This window comes from Ranitomeya imitator, chromosome 8, assembly GCF_032444005.1.
Source record: "Ranitomeya imitator isolate aRanImi1 chromosome 8, aRanImi1.pri, whole genome shotgun sequence".
Lineage (NCBI taxonomy): Eukaryota > Metazoa > Chordata > Amphibia > Anura > Dendrobatidae > Ranitomeya > Ranitomeya imitator.
In genome coordinates this window covers 188,840,882-188,855,771 of record NC_091289.1, presented here as the reverse complement: position 1 = coordinate 188,855,771, position 14,890 = coordinate 188,840,882, and the positions used below count along the sequence as shown (strand labels likewise).

General features: G+C 43.3%; 1 protein-coding gene across 1 annotated transcript in view; it reads left to right on the top strand.

Moving 5' to 3' along the window:
* The first annotated feature begins 252 nt into the window (after window positions 1-252).
* JAK1 (Janus kinase 1) overlaps window positions 253-14,890 on the top strand; it is a 74,782-nt gene continuing 60,144 nt past the window's right edge. Inside the window, exon 1 of the mRNA XM_069738198.1 lies at window positions 253-369. The gene's annotated coding sequence lies outside the window, so the exon portion shown is untranslated. The remainder of the gene's footprint in view (window positions 370-14,890) is intronic.

Sequence of the window (14,890 nt, the reverse complement as noted above, 5' to 3'; positions counted from 1 at the left end):
TTATGTTCTATCTAAATGATATATATTTTTTTTAAATTAATTTCTACTAAAGCAAGACTGACTGTAAGCTCACTGAGGTTATACCCCCTATTATACTCCGTGGAGTAAGAAACAAGTGAGACAGGGAGATTAGGCTGCATCTTCAAGCAACTGTTTTATTCCACCGCAGAGCTGGATTCACAGCTGTATTGCTATATAATGTCCTGCATGCTTTATTCTGTCCCCACCAGCTCAGAGACAACAAACTTATAGATGAAGACTGCAGAGGATAAAACTGGTGAAAGGATGCAAGTCATAAAATGGCCGGAACTAGTGTTATTCATCACGTGCACACATGATGGCTAATTCTGAAGTCACCTGAAATGACAGGTACACGTTAACCCTTTAATGGCCTTGGACGTATAGTTACCTCTGATGTTTGCTCTGGCGCTGAGCCCGCATCTTTCCTTGCACGTAACAGCTGATCTGATCAGCTGTTATGTGCCTCTTTAACAGCTGTGGGTGGATTCAAGATCCACCCACAGCTGTTAACCAGTTAAATGCCGTTCTCAATCTCTTGACAGTGGCATTTAACACATGCTGTGCAGAAGTGCATCACAAGACCCTGGCATGTGATCGCGGGGTGCTGATGGGTTGTCATGACAGCCAGGGGTATGCGCTGTTATTTGCAGCACAGGTGATCAAATTTCATTTTTATTTTTTTTATCCTGTAGGGAGATTTTTATTTACTTTTTTTTTTTTTTTTGTACTCACATATCTATAGTATTACTAGCATGCCCTAATGGTCCCGGAGTCTCCATTGATTTAGGAAAAAAAAAATACTGCCGTGTGCAGAACTCCATAGAATATTGTCTGCGAAAAACAAAACAAAGCAAAAAAACAAACAAACAAAAAAAAAACGTACTCCACATATATAACGAATGCTGAAACTTGCGCTTATCTTTTGGCCAAATTTACTCAGGTTTGCTACCCTCCTCAGGGGTCCTCATTGTATTGTGAATCTGGAAACTGAAATCCCGATAAAAATTATAAAAAATCACATGTCGATCGGTGATGTATCTTGCTGCTGTGATATGGCGGTAAGCCCTCAGTCCACCTTAAGTGCAGGGTGTGGGACGGGCCCCGCTGTACGGTTGTATTCCAAGCAGCAGCGCAGCCGTTTCCTGAAACTAATTGTGACCTAACATCGTTTGTACATGAGACTGCAGACACTCCTGTGAGCAGGAAATCCCCCCCGACTTCCCATCCTAAGCGTAACACACAAGATGACATCTCTGTGCCCACAACCGGGAGCTGGAGATCTAATAATCCGATAATACCGTGATGATCCAATGCCGGGACCCTCGGCGGGAATGGAATATCATTTTTATGTTGTTCCTATGAGACCGGATGTAAACAAACAAAAATCCCCCTTTTGCCGGTGTCTTTGGGTCCATGTGCCACAATGTAACATATGACGTGCACTAACTATAAGATCTTTTCAACATATCTCAAAGCACGGAAATGGCTAAAAACGCCAAAAAGTTGCAACCGGTTTATAAAATGTGCACGGTGTTTGGTACGGAATGTTGAAAGTAAAGTTGTGTATATTATTCTCGCGTACAGCTGATATTCGCCGCTCTGTGTGCGGCTGCGTATTTATAGACTGGCTACACATGGAGTCGTGACTTCAGGCCAAAAAGCACTTTTATTTTAAGGACTGAACTTTGGCATTAATAATCTTTTAGGTCTGGATAATTGGGGACAAAAGTGACAGGCGCTGTGTAGATGAGCACGGGTGGGGATGCGGTCGCTGGCTGGACAGTTTACTTCACTTCCCCCAATGTGGATCATTGGTTATATTTCTATATTTTGGAAGATTGCCCAACTAATATTTCTAAATATGCACAATATATGACATGCCTCGCAGGGGTTTTTTTTTTTTTTTTTTTTGGGGGGGGGGGATTTTTTTTTAACAAAAAATGCATATGTGTCCTCCTGGGAGGAGGAGGAGGAGGAGGAGGAGGAGGAGGAGGAGGATGATGATGATGATGATGATGATGATGATGATAATAATAATATTTGAACTAGGGGTGATGCAAATGAGAATTGAAATGTTGGGAAGTCTGGGTACAAGTATATACTGTAGTTACATGATGGGCATTCTAGTACTATATTGTGCATTTAACGTGTAAATATCTAGACTGAAATCCACAGCATTTCTGTATCTGCAATCCGCACACATCTTCCGCCCCTACTCATGTGTTTGTCTTAATTTTGTTCCGGAAATGCATGAATATTTGCAACAAAACCCAGACTATCTGTAGATTTTGGGTCCTTATCAAAATGAATGGATGAAATCCGCACCGAAAATGTGCATTAAAGTCTGCAGATTCAAACAAAAAAGCCAATTTCCATTCTGATTCTTCTCTCAAACAAAACCAAACTGCCCCATATGGATGAGATGAAGTTAACTCCTCCACTTTGCTCGTACTGTAAAAATACTGTGCATTTTATGTGCATAAAATCCACACAAAATACGCAACATAGCAGTACGTTCACATGCTGGGGGGGGGGGGTGACATTTTCATAGTAACATAGTAACATAGTTAGTAAGGCCGAAAAAAGACATTTGTCCATCCAGTTCAGCCTATATTCCATCATAATAAATCCCGAGATCTACGTCCTTCTAATTGTATGATACAATATTGTTCTGCTCCAGGAAGACATCCAGGCCTCTCTTGAACCCCTCGACTGAGTTCGCCATCACCACCTCCTCAGGCAAGCAATTCCAGATTCTCACTGCCCTAACAGTAAATTATCCTCTTCTATGTTGGTGGAAAAACCTTCTCTCCTCCAGACGCAAAGAATGCCCCCTTGTGCCCGTCACCTTCCTTGGTATAAACAGATCCTCAGCGAGATATTTGTATTGTCCCCTTATATACTTATACATGGTTATTAGATCGCCCCTCAGTCGTCTTTTTTCTAGACTAAATAATCCTAATTTCGCTAATCTATCTGGGTATTGTAGTTCTCCCATCCCCTTTATTAATTTTGTTGCCCTCCTTTGTACTCTCTCTAGTTCCATTATATCCTTCCTGAGCACCGGTGCCCAAAACTGGACACAGTACTCCATGTGCGGTCTAACTAGGGATTTGTACAGAGGCAGTATAATGCTCTCATCATGTGTATCCAGACCTCTTTTAATGCACCCCATGATCCTGTTTGCCTTGGCAGCTGCTGCCTGGCACTGGCTGCTCCAGGTAAGTTTATCATTAACTAGGATCCCCAAGTCCTTCTCCCTGTCAGATTTACCCAGTGGTTTCCCGTTCAGTGTGTAATGGTGACATTGATTCCTTCTTCCCATGTGTATAACCTTACATTTATCATTGTTAAACCTCATCTGCCACCTTTCAGCCCAAGTTTCCAACTTATCCAGATCCATCTGTAGCAGAATACTATCTTCTCTTGTATTAACTGCTTTACATAGTTTTGTATCATCTGCAAATATCGATATTTTACTGTGTAAACCTTCTACCAGATCATTAATGAATATGTTGAAGAGAACAGGTCCCAATACTGACCCCTGCGGTACCCCACTGGTCACAGCGACCCAGTTAGAGACTATACCATTTATAACCACCCTCTGCTTTCTATCACTAAGCCAGTTACTAACCCATTTACACACAATTTCCCCCAGACCAAGCATTCTCATTTTGTGTACCAACCTCTTGTGCGGCACGGTATCAAACGCTTTGGAAAAATCGAGATATACCACGTCCAATGACTCACCGTGGTCCAGCCTATAGCTTACCTCTTCATAAAAACTGATTAGATTGGTTTGACAGGAGCGATTTCTCATAAACCCATGCTGATATGGAGTTAAACAGTTATTCTCATTGAGATAATCCAGAATAACATCCCTCAGAAACCCTTCAAATATTTTACCAACAATAGAGGTTAGACTTACTGGCCTATAATTTCCAGGTTCACTTTTAGAGCCCTTTTTGAATATTGGCACCACATTTGCTATGCGCCAATCCTGCGGAACAGACCCTGTCGCTATAGAGTCCCTAAAAATAAGAAATAATGGTTTATCTATTACATTACTTAGTTCTCTTAGTACTCGTGGGTGTATGCCATCCGGACCCGGAGATTTATCTATTTTAATCTTATTTAGCCGGTTTCGCACCTCTTCTTGGGTTAGATTGGTGACCCTTAATATAGGGTTTTCATTGTTTCTTGGGATTTCACCTAGCATTTCATTTTCCACCGTGAATACCGTGGAGAAGAAGGTGTTTAATATGTTAGCTTTTTCCTCGTCATCTACAACCATTCTTTCCTCACTATTTTTTAAGGGGCCTACATTTTCAGTTTTTATTCTTTTACTATTGATATAGTTGAAGAACAGTTTGGGATTAGTTTTACTCTCCTTAGCAATGTGCTTCTCTGTTTCCTTTTTGGCAGCTTTAATTAGTTTTTTAGATAAAGTATTTTTCTCCCTATAGTTTTTTAGAGCTTCAATGGTGCCATCCTGCTTTAGTAGTGCAAATGCTTTATTTTTACTGTTAATTGCCTGTCTTACTTCTTTGTTTAGCCACATTGGGTTTTTCCTATTTCTAGTCCTTTTATTCCCACAAGGTATAAACCGCTTACACTGCCTATTTAGGATGTTCTTAAACATTTCCCATTTATTATCTGTATTATTAGTTCTGAGGATATTGTCCCAGTCTACCAGATTAAGGGCATCTCTAAGCTGGTCAAACTTTGCCTTCCTAAAGTTCAGTGTTTTTGTGACTCCCTGACAAGTCCCCCTAGTGAAAGACAGGTGAAACTGTACAATATTGTGGTCGCTATTTTCTAGATGCCCGACCACCTGCAGATTTGTTATTCTGTCAGGTCTATTAGATAGTATTAGGTCTAAAAGTGCTGCTCCTCTGGTTGGATTCTGCACCAATTGTGAAAGATAATTTTTCTTGGTTATTAGCAGAAACCTGTTGCCTTTATGGGTTTCACAGGTTTCTGTTTCCCAGTTAATATCCGGGTAGTTAAAGTCCCCCATAACCAGGACCTCATTATGGGTTGCAGCTTCATCTATCTGCTGTAGAAGTAGACTTTCCATGGTTTCTGTTATATTTGGGGGTTTGTAACAGACCCCAATGAGAATTTTGTTACCATTTTTCCCTCCATGAATTTCGACCCATATGGACTCGACATCCTCATTTCCTTCACTAATATCCTCCCTTAAAGTGAACTTTAGACAAGACTTTACATAGAGACAAACCCCTCCTCCTCTCCGATTTTTACGATCCTTTCTAAACAGACTGTAACCCTGTAAGTTAACTGCCCAGTCATAGCTTTCATCTAACCATGTCTCGGTTATTCCCACTATGTCAGTTACCTGTAGATATTTCTGCTTCTAGTTCTTCCATCTTGTTTGTCAGGCTTCTGGCGTTTGCAAGCATGCAGTTTAGAGGATTTTGTTTTGTTCCAATCTCCTCGCTGTGGATTGTTTTAGAAATGTTCTTGCCTCCCTTCTGAGTATGTTTTCCTGGATCTTCTTTGTTCAAGTCTAATGTTTTTCTTCCCGTCCCCTCTTCTTCTAGTTTAACGCCCTCCTGATGAGTGTAGCGAGTCTTCTGGCGAATGTGTGTTTCCCAGGTTTGTTGAGGTGTAGTCCGTCTCTGGCGGATAGTATCTGTATTTGTAGATACTAAAGCTTTCACAATGCACTTTTCCAATGATCCCTTTAAAGATTTCCCTTAGAACAGATTTGTTTTCTGAAGTAGATCCACTGATTTTTTTTTTTTTTTTTTTTTACCAGGGAATATCACACATAATAGGCCTAGATACATAGTCTATTTAATATGAATATAACCCGGATTTATCTGCATTTTGTTACTTTGGACAGTCTGTCCGTCCATCCGACTCAGGAATGCGTACATGCTACTGACTGCGTGAAGAGCAAATTTTACTTCTGAAGACCAGACCAAGAATTTTGGCAGCACATTCCTACAACTTTATGCCACTTTAATGATTGTGTAATACTAAGAACAAGCAGTTTTAGATTTTTAAACGTGACTTACTCTCTTGTATTTTTGAACTGATGTATTCTATTCTTGATGCATTTTGCAGTGGCGTAACACACACACACACACACACACACACACACACACACACACACACACACACACACACACACACACACACACACACACACACACACGTCAAGGGGCTCCATAGAAGAAGTATAATGCAGTCCTCCATAAAATAGACTGCTAAGCCCATAGTCATCCAAGCACTTTAATGCACCCCATAGTAGTCATCCAAAAAGTATGCACAGCCCATAGCCATCTACAGTGCCTTGCGAAAGTGTTTAGCTCCCTGGAACTTTTCAACAGTTTCCCACATATCATGCTTCAAACATAAAGATACCAAATATAAATTTTGGATGAAGAGTCAATAACAAGTGGAACACAATTGTGAAGTTGAACGAAATCTATTGGTTATTTTAAATTTTTGTGGAAATTCAAAAACTGAAAAGTGGGGCGTGCAATATTATTCGGCCCCTTTACTTTCAGTGCAGAAAACTCACTCCAGATGTGGATCTCTGAATGATCCAATGTTGTCCTAAATGCCTAATGATGATAAATATAATCCACCTGTGTGTAATCAAGTCTCCGTATAAATGCACCTGCTCTGTGATATTCCCAGGGTTCTGTTTGAAGCACAGAGAGCATCATGAAGACCAAGGAACACAACAGGCAGGTCCGTGATACTGTTGTGGAGAAGTTTAAAGCTGGATTTGGATACAAAATGATTTCCAAAACTTTGAACATCCCAAGGAGCACTGTGCAAGCGATCATATTGAAATGGAAGGAGTATCATACCACTGCAAATCAACTAAGACCCGGCCATCCCTCTAAACTTTCATCTCAAACAAGGAGAAGACTGATCAGAGATGCAGCCAAGAGGCCCATGATCACTCTGGATGAGCTGCAGAGATCTACAGCTGAGGTGGTACAGTCTGTCCATAGGACAACAATCAGTCGTACACTGCACAAATCTGGCCTCTATGGAAGAGTGGCAAGAAGAAAGCCATTTCTCAAAGATATCCATAAACAACAAGCCACCTGGGAGACGCACCAAACATGTGAAAGAAGGTGCTCTAGTCAGATGAAACCGAAATCGAACTTTTTGGCAACAATGCCGAGCGATATGTTTGGCGTAAATGCAACGCAGCTCATCACCCTGAACACACCATCCCTACTGTCAAACGTGGTGGTAGCATCATGGTTTGGGCCTGCTTTTATTCAGCAGGGACAGGGAAAATGGTTAAAATTGATGGGAAGATGGATGGAGACAAATACAGGACCATTCTTGAAGAAAACCTGTTGGAGTCTGCAAAAGACCAGAGACTGGGACGGAGATTTGTCTTCCAACAAGACAATGATCCCAAACATAAAGCAAAATCTACAATGGAATGGTTCACAAATAAACGTATCCAGGTGTTAGAACGGCCAAGTCAAAGTCCAGACCTCAATCCAATCGAGAATCTGTGGAAGGAGCTGAAAACTGCTGATCACAAACTATCTCCATCAAACCTCACTGAGCTCGAGCTGTTTGCCAAGGAAGAATGGGCGAGAATTTCAGTCTCTCCATGTACAAATCTGATAGAGACATACCCCAAGAGACTTGTAATCGCAGCAAAAGGTGGCGCAACAAAGTATTAACTTATAGGGGCCGAATAATATGGCACGCCCCACTTTTCAGTTTTTGAATTTCCATAAAAATGTAAAATAACCAATAAATTTCATTCAACTTCACAATTGTGTTCCACTTGTTGTTGATTGTTCACCAATAATTTACATTTGGTATCTTTATGTTTGAAGCATGATATGTGGGAAAAGGTTGAAAAGTTCTAGGGAGCCGAATACTTTCGCAAGGCACTGTATATACTAGTATGGCCACTGATTTTTTAAAAAATACATAAATACTTGCCTTCCCTTTACTTCCCCAATGGGCCTGTCCGCAGCAATACACTTCAGCTGGATGTGTGCCCGAGGACGCACATCCAATTGAAGTTCCTGCTGGCATTGGCAGGCCCCTCACCCGCTGTGCCTGGTCACAGCTGCGATTGCAGTTGTTGTGCCCGATGCATTTTGCAATAAAAGTACAAAGTACTTGTGCATAAAATCCATACAAAATATGCAACATAGCAGTACGTTCACATGTTGCGTGGGATACATTTTGCATCTGTATTTGTAGATACTCAGGGTATGTGCACACGTCAGGATTTCTTGCAGAAATTTTCCTGACAAAAACCGGATATTTCTGCCAGAAATCCGCATGAGAGTGTTTCGCGCATTTTTGACGCTTTTTTTGTGCGTTTTTCCCAAATGCATAGAATAGTGGGAAAAACGCAGAAAATCTGCAAAATTAATCAACATGCTGCTTCTTTTACCACGATGCATTTTTTTGCGAAAAAAAAAAACGCATCATGTGCACAAAACATGCAGAATGCATTCTAAATGATAGGATGCATAATGTATGCGTTTTTAATGAGTTTTTATAGCATTTTTATCGCGAAAAAACGTGAAAATACCTGAACGTGTGCACATACCCTAAAGCTTTCACAATGCACTTTTCCAATGATCCCTCTAAAGATTTCCCTTATTAGAACAGATTTGTTTTCTGCAGTAGATCCACTGATTTTTACCAGGGAATATCACACATAATAGGCCTAGATACATAGTCTATTTAATATGAATATAACCCGGATTTATCTGCATTTTGCTGCTTTGGACAGTCTGTCCGTCCATCCGGCTCAGGAATGCGTACATGCTACTGACTGTGCGAACTGCAAATTTTACTTCTGAAGACCAGACCAAGAATTTTGGCAGCACATTCCTACAACTTTATGCCAATTTAATGATTGTGTAATACTAAGAACAAGCAGTTTTATTTATTTAAACGTGACTTCCTCTCTGGTATTTTTGAACTGATGTATTCTATTCTCGATGCATTTTGCAGTGGCATAACTAGAGTCTGATGGACCCCAGTGCAAATTTGGACTGCTGGCTGCAATCGCAGCTGTGACCAGGCACAGCGGGTGAGGGGCCTGCCAGCGCAGCGTTGGCTGAAATTTATTTTTGTTATACTGTATATACCCTTCTTTACTTGGCTTCTTCTTCGCTTATTCAATTGTTACTTTCTAGCTGTAAATTCAAGGATTGTTTCTTCTCCGTCCTGGGAGATGCATGCATTTGTGTTCTCGGAAACGGGGGTTTTGGTCACAAGAAGTTCCTATATGATGAAATTGCATGGACTGCACTACTGAAGTTCTCCATTTTATGGTTGGACAGAAACTCTTGTCACAGTGCCTGATGATGATTATACAGCACCTGTCACACAATTGTAATGTCGGCTATCACAGCTCGGTCTCGCTGACTTATGATCTAGCTTGTTTATATCCTCCCTGCAAGCAGAGATGGTGCTGGCTCTTGCTGCCCTTCTGATTTTGTGCTGATGCATGCAATCTTATACTTGGTGATGGCCTCCTCAGTCAGACCCATTTCACTCTGAACATTTCCTGACCAAGAGCGAGCAATACGCCATTGCTTTGTGCAATAGAAATCCAATTTTTAAATTTCCCTATAACCTGGCATGTGAGTACTTAGACGTCTTGTGACTTTTTTTTTTTTTTCCTTCTGATATTACATCTGAAGACATCAGATGTCAGGAAATGATAGGAGTTGTAGTTTTCCTACAGGTTTAAGACCAGGAAAATAGAGTAAGAGAAGCACTATCATCCCCTTAAGGTACCGTCACATTTTAGCAACGCTGCAGCGATCTAGACAACGATGCCGATCGCTGCAGCGTCGCTGTGTGGTCGCTGGAGAGCTGTCACACAGACAGCTCTCCAGCGACCAACTATGCGAAGTCCCCTGGTAACCAGGGTAAACATCGGGTTACTAAGCGCAGAGACGCGCTTAGTAACCCGATGTTTACCCTGGTTACCAGTGCTAATGTAAAAAAAAACAAACACTACATACTTACATTCCGGTGTCTGTCCCCCGTCACTGTGCTTTCCTGCACTGACTGTGAGCGCCGGCCGTAAAGCAGAGCGGTGATGTCACCGCTGTAATCTGCTTTACGGCCGGCCGGCGCTGACAGTGCAGGGAAGCAGAACGCCGAGGGACGCGACAGACACCGGAATGTAACTATGAAGTGTTTTTTTTTTTTTTTTTTTACACTTACACTGGTAACCAGGGTAAACATCGGGTTACTAAGCGCGGCCCTGCCCGATGTTTACCCGATGTTTACCCTGGTTACCAGTGAAGACATCGCTGAATCGGCATCACACACGCCGATTCAGCGATGTCTGCGGGAGATCCAGCGACGAAATAAAGTTCTGGACTTTCTGCTCCGACCAACGATGTCACAGCAGGATCCAGATCGCTGCTGCGTGTCAAACACAATGATATCGCTATCCAGGACGCTGCAACGTCACGGATCGCTAGCGATATCGTTGTGAAGTTGATCAGTGTGAAGGTACCTTTAGAGTGAAAATATAATTGCATGCTGGGTGATGAGCTTCTTCAATTATTGCAGAACTACAAGTGCAAGACCAGGGTGATAGATTAGAAGATGCATTATACCTCCTTTTAATACAGCGTTCAGGATATGCTGAGGGTTGTAGTTTTCTAAAGGCTGATTCTTGTTGGAGACCAAGATAGTAGTAGATCATACAGATAAGTGTCATGCCTTTTAGGCCGGTTTCACACGTCAGTGGCTCCAGTACGTGAGGTGACAGTTTCCTCACGTACTGGAACCACTGACACACGTAGACACATTAAAATCAATGCATCTGTGCAGATGTCATTGATTTTTTGCGGACCGTGTCTCCGTGTGCCAAACACGGAGACATGTCAGTGTTCGTGGGAGCGCACGGATTACACGGACCCATTAAAGTCAATGGGTCCGTGTAAAACACGTACCGCACACGGACGTTGTCCGTGTGCAGTCCATGTGCCGTGCAGGAGACAGCGCTACAGTAAGCGCTGTCCCCCCCCCCCCCCCCCCCCCACTGGTGCTGAAGCCGCGATGCATATCTTCTCTGCAGCAGCGTTTGCTGTAGAGAAGATATGAATATTCCTTTTTTTTTTTTTTGTTTCTCGTGTTTAACATAAAGGTCCATGTCCTCACCCCCTCCCACCCCCTGTGCGCCCGCCCGCTGTTCTTAAAATACTCACCCGGCTCGCTCCCTCGCTGGCGCTGCTTCCTGTCCTGGCCGCACCTTCTACTGTATGCGGTCACGTGGGGCCGCCGATTAGTCATGAATATGCGGCTCCACCTCCCATAGGGGTGGAGCCGCATATTCATTACTGTAAATGAGTGGCCCCAAGTGACCGCATACAGTAGAAGGTGCGGCCAGAACAGGAAGCAGCGCCAGCCAGCGAGGGAGCCGGGTGAGTATTTTAGTAACAGCGGGCGGGCGCACAGGGGGTGGGAGAGGGGTGGGGACAGGGATCTTTATTGTAAACACGAGAAACAACAAAAAAAAAGGATTATTCATATCTTCTTTACAGCAAACGCTGCTGCAGGGAAGATATGAATGGCGGCTTCAGCACCAGATGCTGGTGCGTGTGGTACCCAGCACGGTGCGTGTGGTACCCAGTGGGCACACGGGCGGCACACGTGTGCCACACTGATGTGCCACAGAAACGCATGGGCACACTGACACGGATAATTCAGGTACCGATTTTTCCGGTACCAGAATTATCTGGACGTGTGAGACTGCCCTTACACACACTTCTTAGAGCACGCTGGGAGTGGTAGTTCTGCAGGAGCTGGGAAAGCCCTGATTTTGGTACCAGGATTATAGATTTATAAGAAGCACTACCCCCGAGTATGCATACAGCTGTCAGAGCATGCTGGGAGTTGTAGTTTTGAAACGGTTATAAAGCTATAGGTTGTAAACTGTGAGAAGCACTCCCATCTTGTTGTCGGCACATGTTGCGAGTTACATAGTAACATAGTAACATAGTTAGTAAGGCCGAAAAAAGACATTTGTCCATCCAGTTCAGCCTATATTCCATCATAATAAATCCCCAGATCTACGTCCTTCTACAGAACCTAATAATTGTATGATACAATATTGTTCTGCTCCAGGAAGACATCCAGGCCTCTCTTGAACCCCTCGACTGAGTTCGCCATCACCACCTCCTCAGGCAAGGAGTTGTAGTATTGGAGCAACCAAAAAGCTTCTTGTTTGGGAACAGGCCATCAGACTATACTAAACTGGCAAGCTACGAGCACTGCTATCTCTCAGGACATGCTGGGAGTTGTAGTTTTGCAAAAACTAGAGAGTTATGGGTTGGAGATGCGGATGAATCGCTGCCACGTCCTATACACCATGATTAGGATGGTGGATGAGGAGCCTCGTCTGATTGTGTTTTTCACGCTGTAGACCTGAGTGATCAGAATTTGCCGTCCGTCACCTTTCCTCTGATCACGGCTCTGTGCATTTACCATAGCAACATCCTTCCTGCCGTGGTTTGTACAGAACTCTGAGTACTCAGCCCCGAGATGAGAACAATATGTTTACGACTACAGACACGGCCTGAGAGCAGCCATCGTCCCGCACCACGCTCTGACTGCACCGAGCAGCACAACAATCACTTTATTTAAAGGGATAATCTAATATAGTCAGAGAACTAAGCATTAACCCCTTAGTGACGGAGCCAATTTTTTTTAATCTGACCAGTGTCACTTTATGTGGTAATAACTCTGCAATGCTTCAACAAATCCCAGTGATTTTGAGACTGTTTTTTTTCTTGACACATTATACTTTATGATAATGGTAAATTTAGGTCAATATGTTCTGCGTTTATTTTTATAAAAAATATCAGAAATTTGAGAAAAATGTTAAAAAATTTGCAATTTTCTAACTTTGAATGATTATCCCTTTAATCCAGATAGTCATATCACAGCAAAACATTAATAAATAACATTTCCCTCATGTCTGCTTTACATCAGCACCATTTGTAAAGCGTTCTTTTATTTTGTTAGCATTTTAGGTTTAAAAAACGTAGCAGCAATTTTTCATTTTTTTTCAACGAAATGTACAAAATTAATTTTTTTAGAGACCTATCCAGGTTTGAAGTACCTTTTAGGGGTCCCATATATTGGGAAACCCTGCAAAGTGATACCATTTTAAAAACAGCACCCCATGACATATTAAAAACCGCTGTCAGGTAGTTTATTAACCCTTCAGGTGGTTTCCAGGAATTAATACAAAGTGGCATGACCGAAATGAAAATGTGTATTTTTACCAATAAAATGCTGCTAACTTCTGAACAGGTTACAACAGCCGGCAGCCTCTAAGGCCGCTATTTGGTTGTGAATTGCCATAGCAAACATCAGGACCACACAATCATGATCTCTGGGTGCTGATGTATTCACTATTGACATGAGCATCTAAGGGGTTAAACAGACTTGGATGGTGCAAACACTGATGTGGCTGATACAGCAAGTTGTCAGCCATAGTGTACAGCCGACAGCTGCGGGATTGTCACCTGTATGGGGAGGCTATTGTCTTATATCGCAGGTCAGTGAAAAGAAGTATTGGCTGTCATTAAGGGGTTACGGCGAGACATTCTGTGCTTGACGTGCAGTCTCCTGGGGAACAGGGATGGATGAGTTCAGGTGGGAATGTTCACACAACAAAGGAGCAATATGGAAATGGCGGAGGACTGAAGGGAATCTGCAAATACAGAGCGACAGGAGTGTGTCCTCTCCGACTGCAAGAACATGAGGCTTCAGTCTTCACCCTAATAACTGTGCTGAGGACGAGTGATGTCGCGGTAGAGGGATAAGGCACATGGTAATGTCGCGGTAGAGGGATAAGGCACACGGTAATGTCACGGTAGAGGGATAAGACACACGGTAATGTCGCGGTAGAGGGATAAGGCACAATGTAATGTCGCGGTAGAGGGATAAGGCACACGGTAATGTCGCGGTAGAGGGATAAGGCACACGGTAATGTCACGGTAGAGGGATAAGACACACGGTAATGTCGCGGTAGAGGGATAAGGCACACGGTAATGTCACGGTAGAGGGATAAGGCACACGGTAATGTCGCGGTAGAGGGATAAGGCACAATGTAATGTCGCGGTAGAGGGATAAGGCACACGGTAATGTCGCGGTAGAGGGATAAGGCACAATGTAATGTCGCGGTAGAGGGATAAGGCACACGGTAATGTCGCGGTAGAGGGATAAGGCACACGGTAATGTCACGGTAGAGGGATAAGACACACGGTAATGTCGCGGTAGAGGGATAAGGCACACGGTAATGTCACGGTAGAGGGATAAGGCACACGGTAATGTCGCGGTAGAGGGATAAGGCACAATGTAATGTCGCGGTAGAGGGATAAGGCACACGGTAATGTCGCGGTAGAGGGATAAGGCACAATATAATGTCGCGGTAGAGGGATAAGGCACACTGTAATGTCGCGGTAGAGGGATAAGGCACACGGTAATGTCGCGGTGGAGGGATAAGGCACACGGTAATGTCGCGGTAGAGGGATAAGGCACACGGTAATGTCGCGGTAGAGGGATAAGGCACACTGTAATGTCGCGGTAGAGGGATAAGGCACACGGTAATGTCGCGGTGGAGGGATAAGGCACACGGTAATGTCGCGGTGGAGGGATAAGGCACATGGTAATGTCGCGGTAGAGGGATAAGGCACAATGTAATGTCGCGGTAGAGGGATAAGGCACACGGTAATGTCGCGGTAGAGGGATAAGGCACACGGTAATGTCGCGGTAGAGGGATAAGGCACACGGTAATGTCGCGGTAGAGGGATAAGGCACAATGTAATGTCGCGGTAGAGGGATAAGGCACACG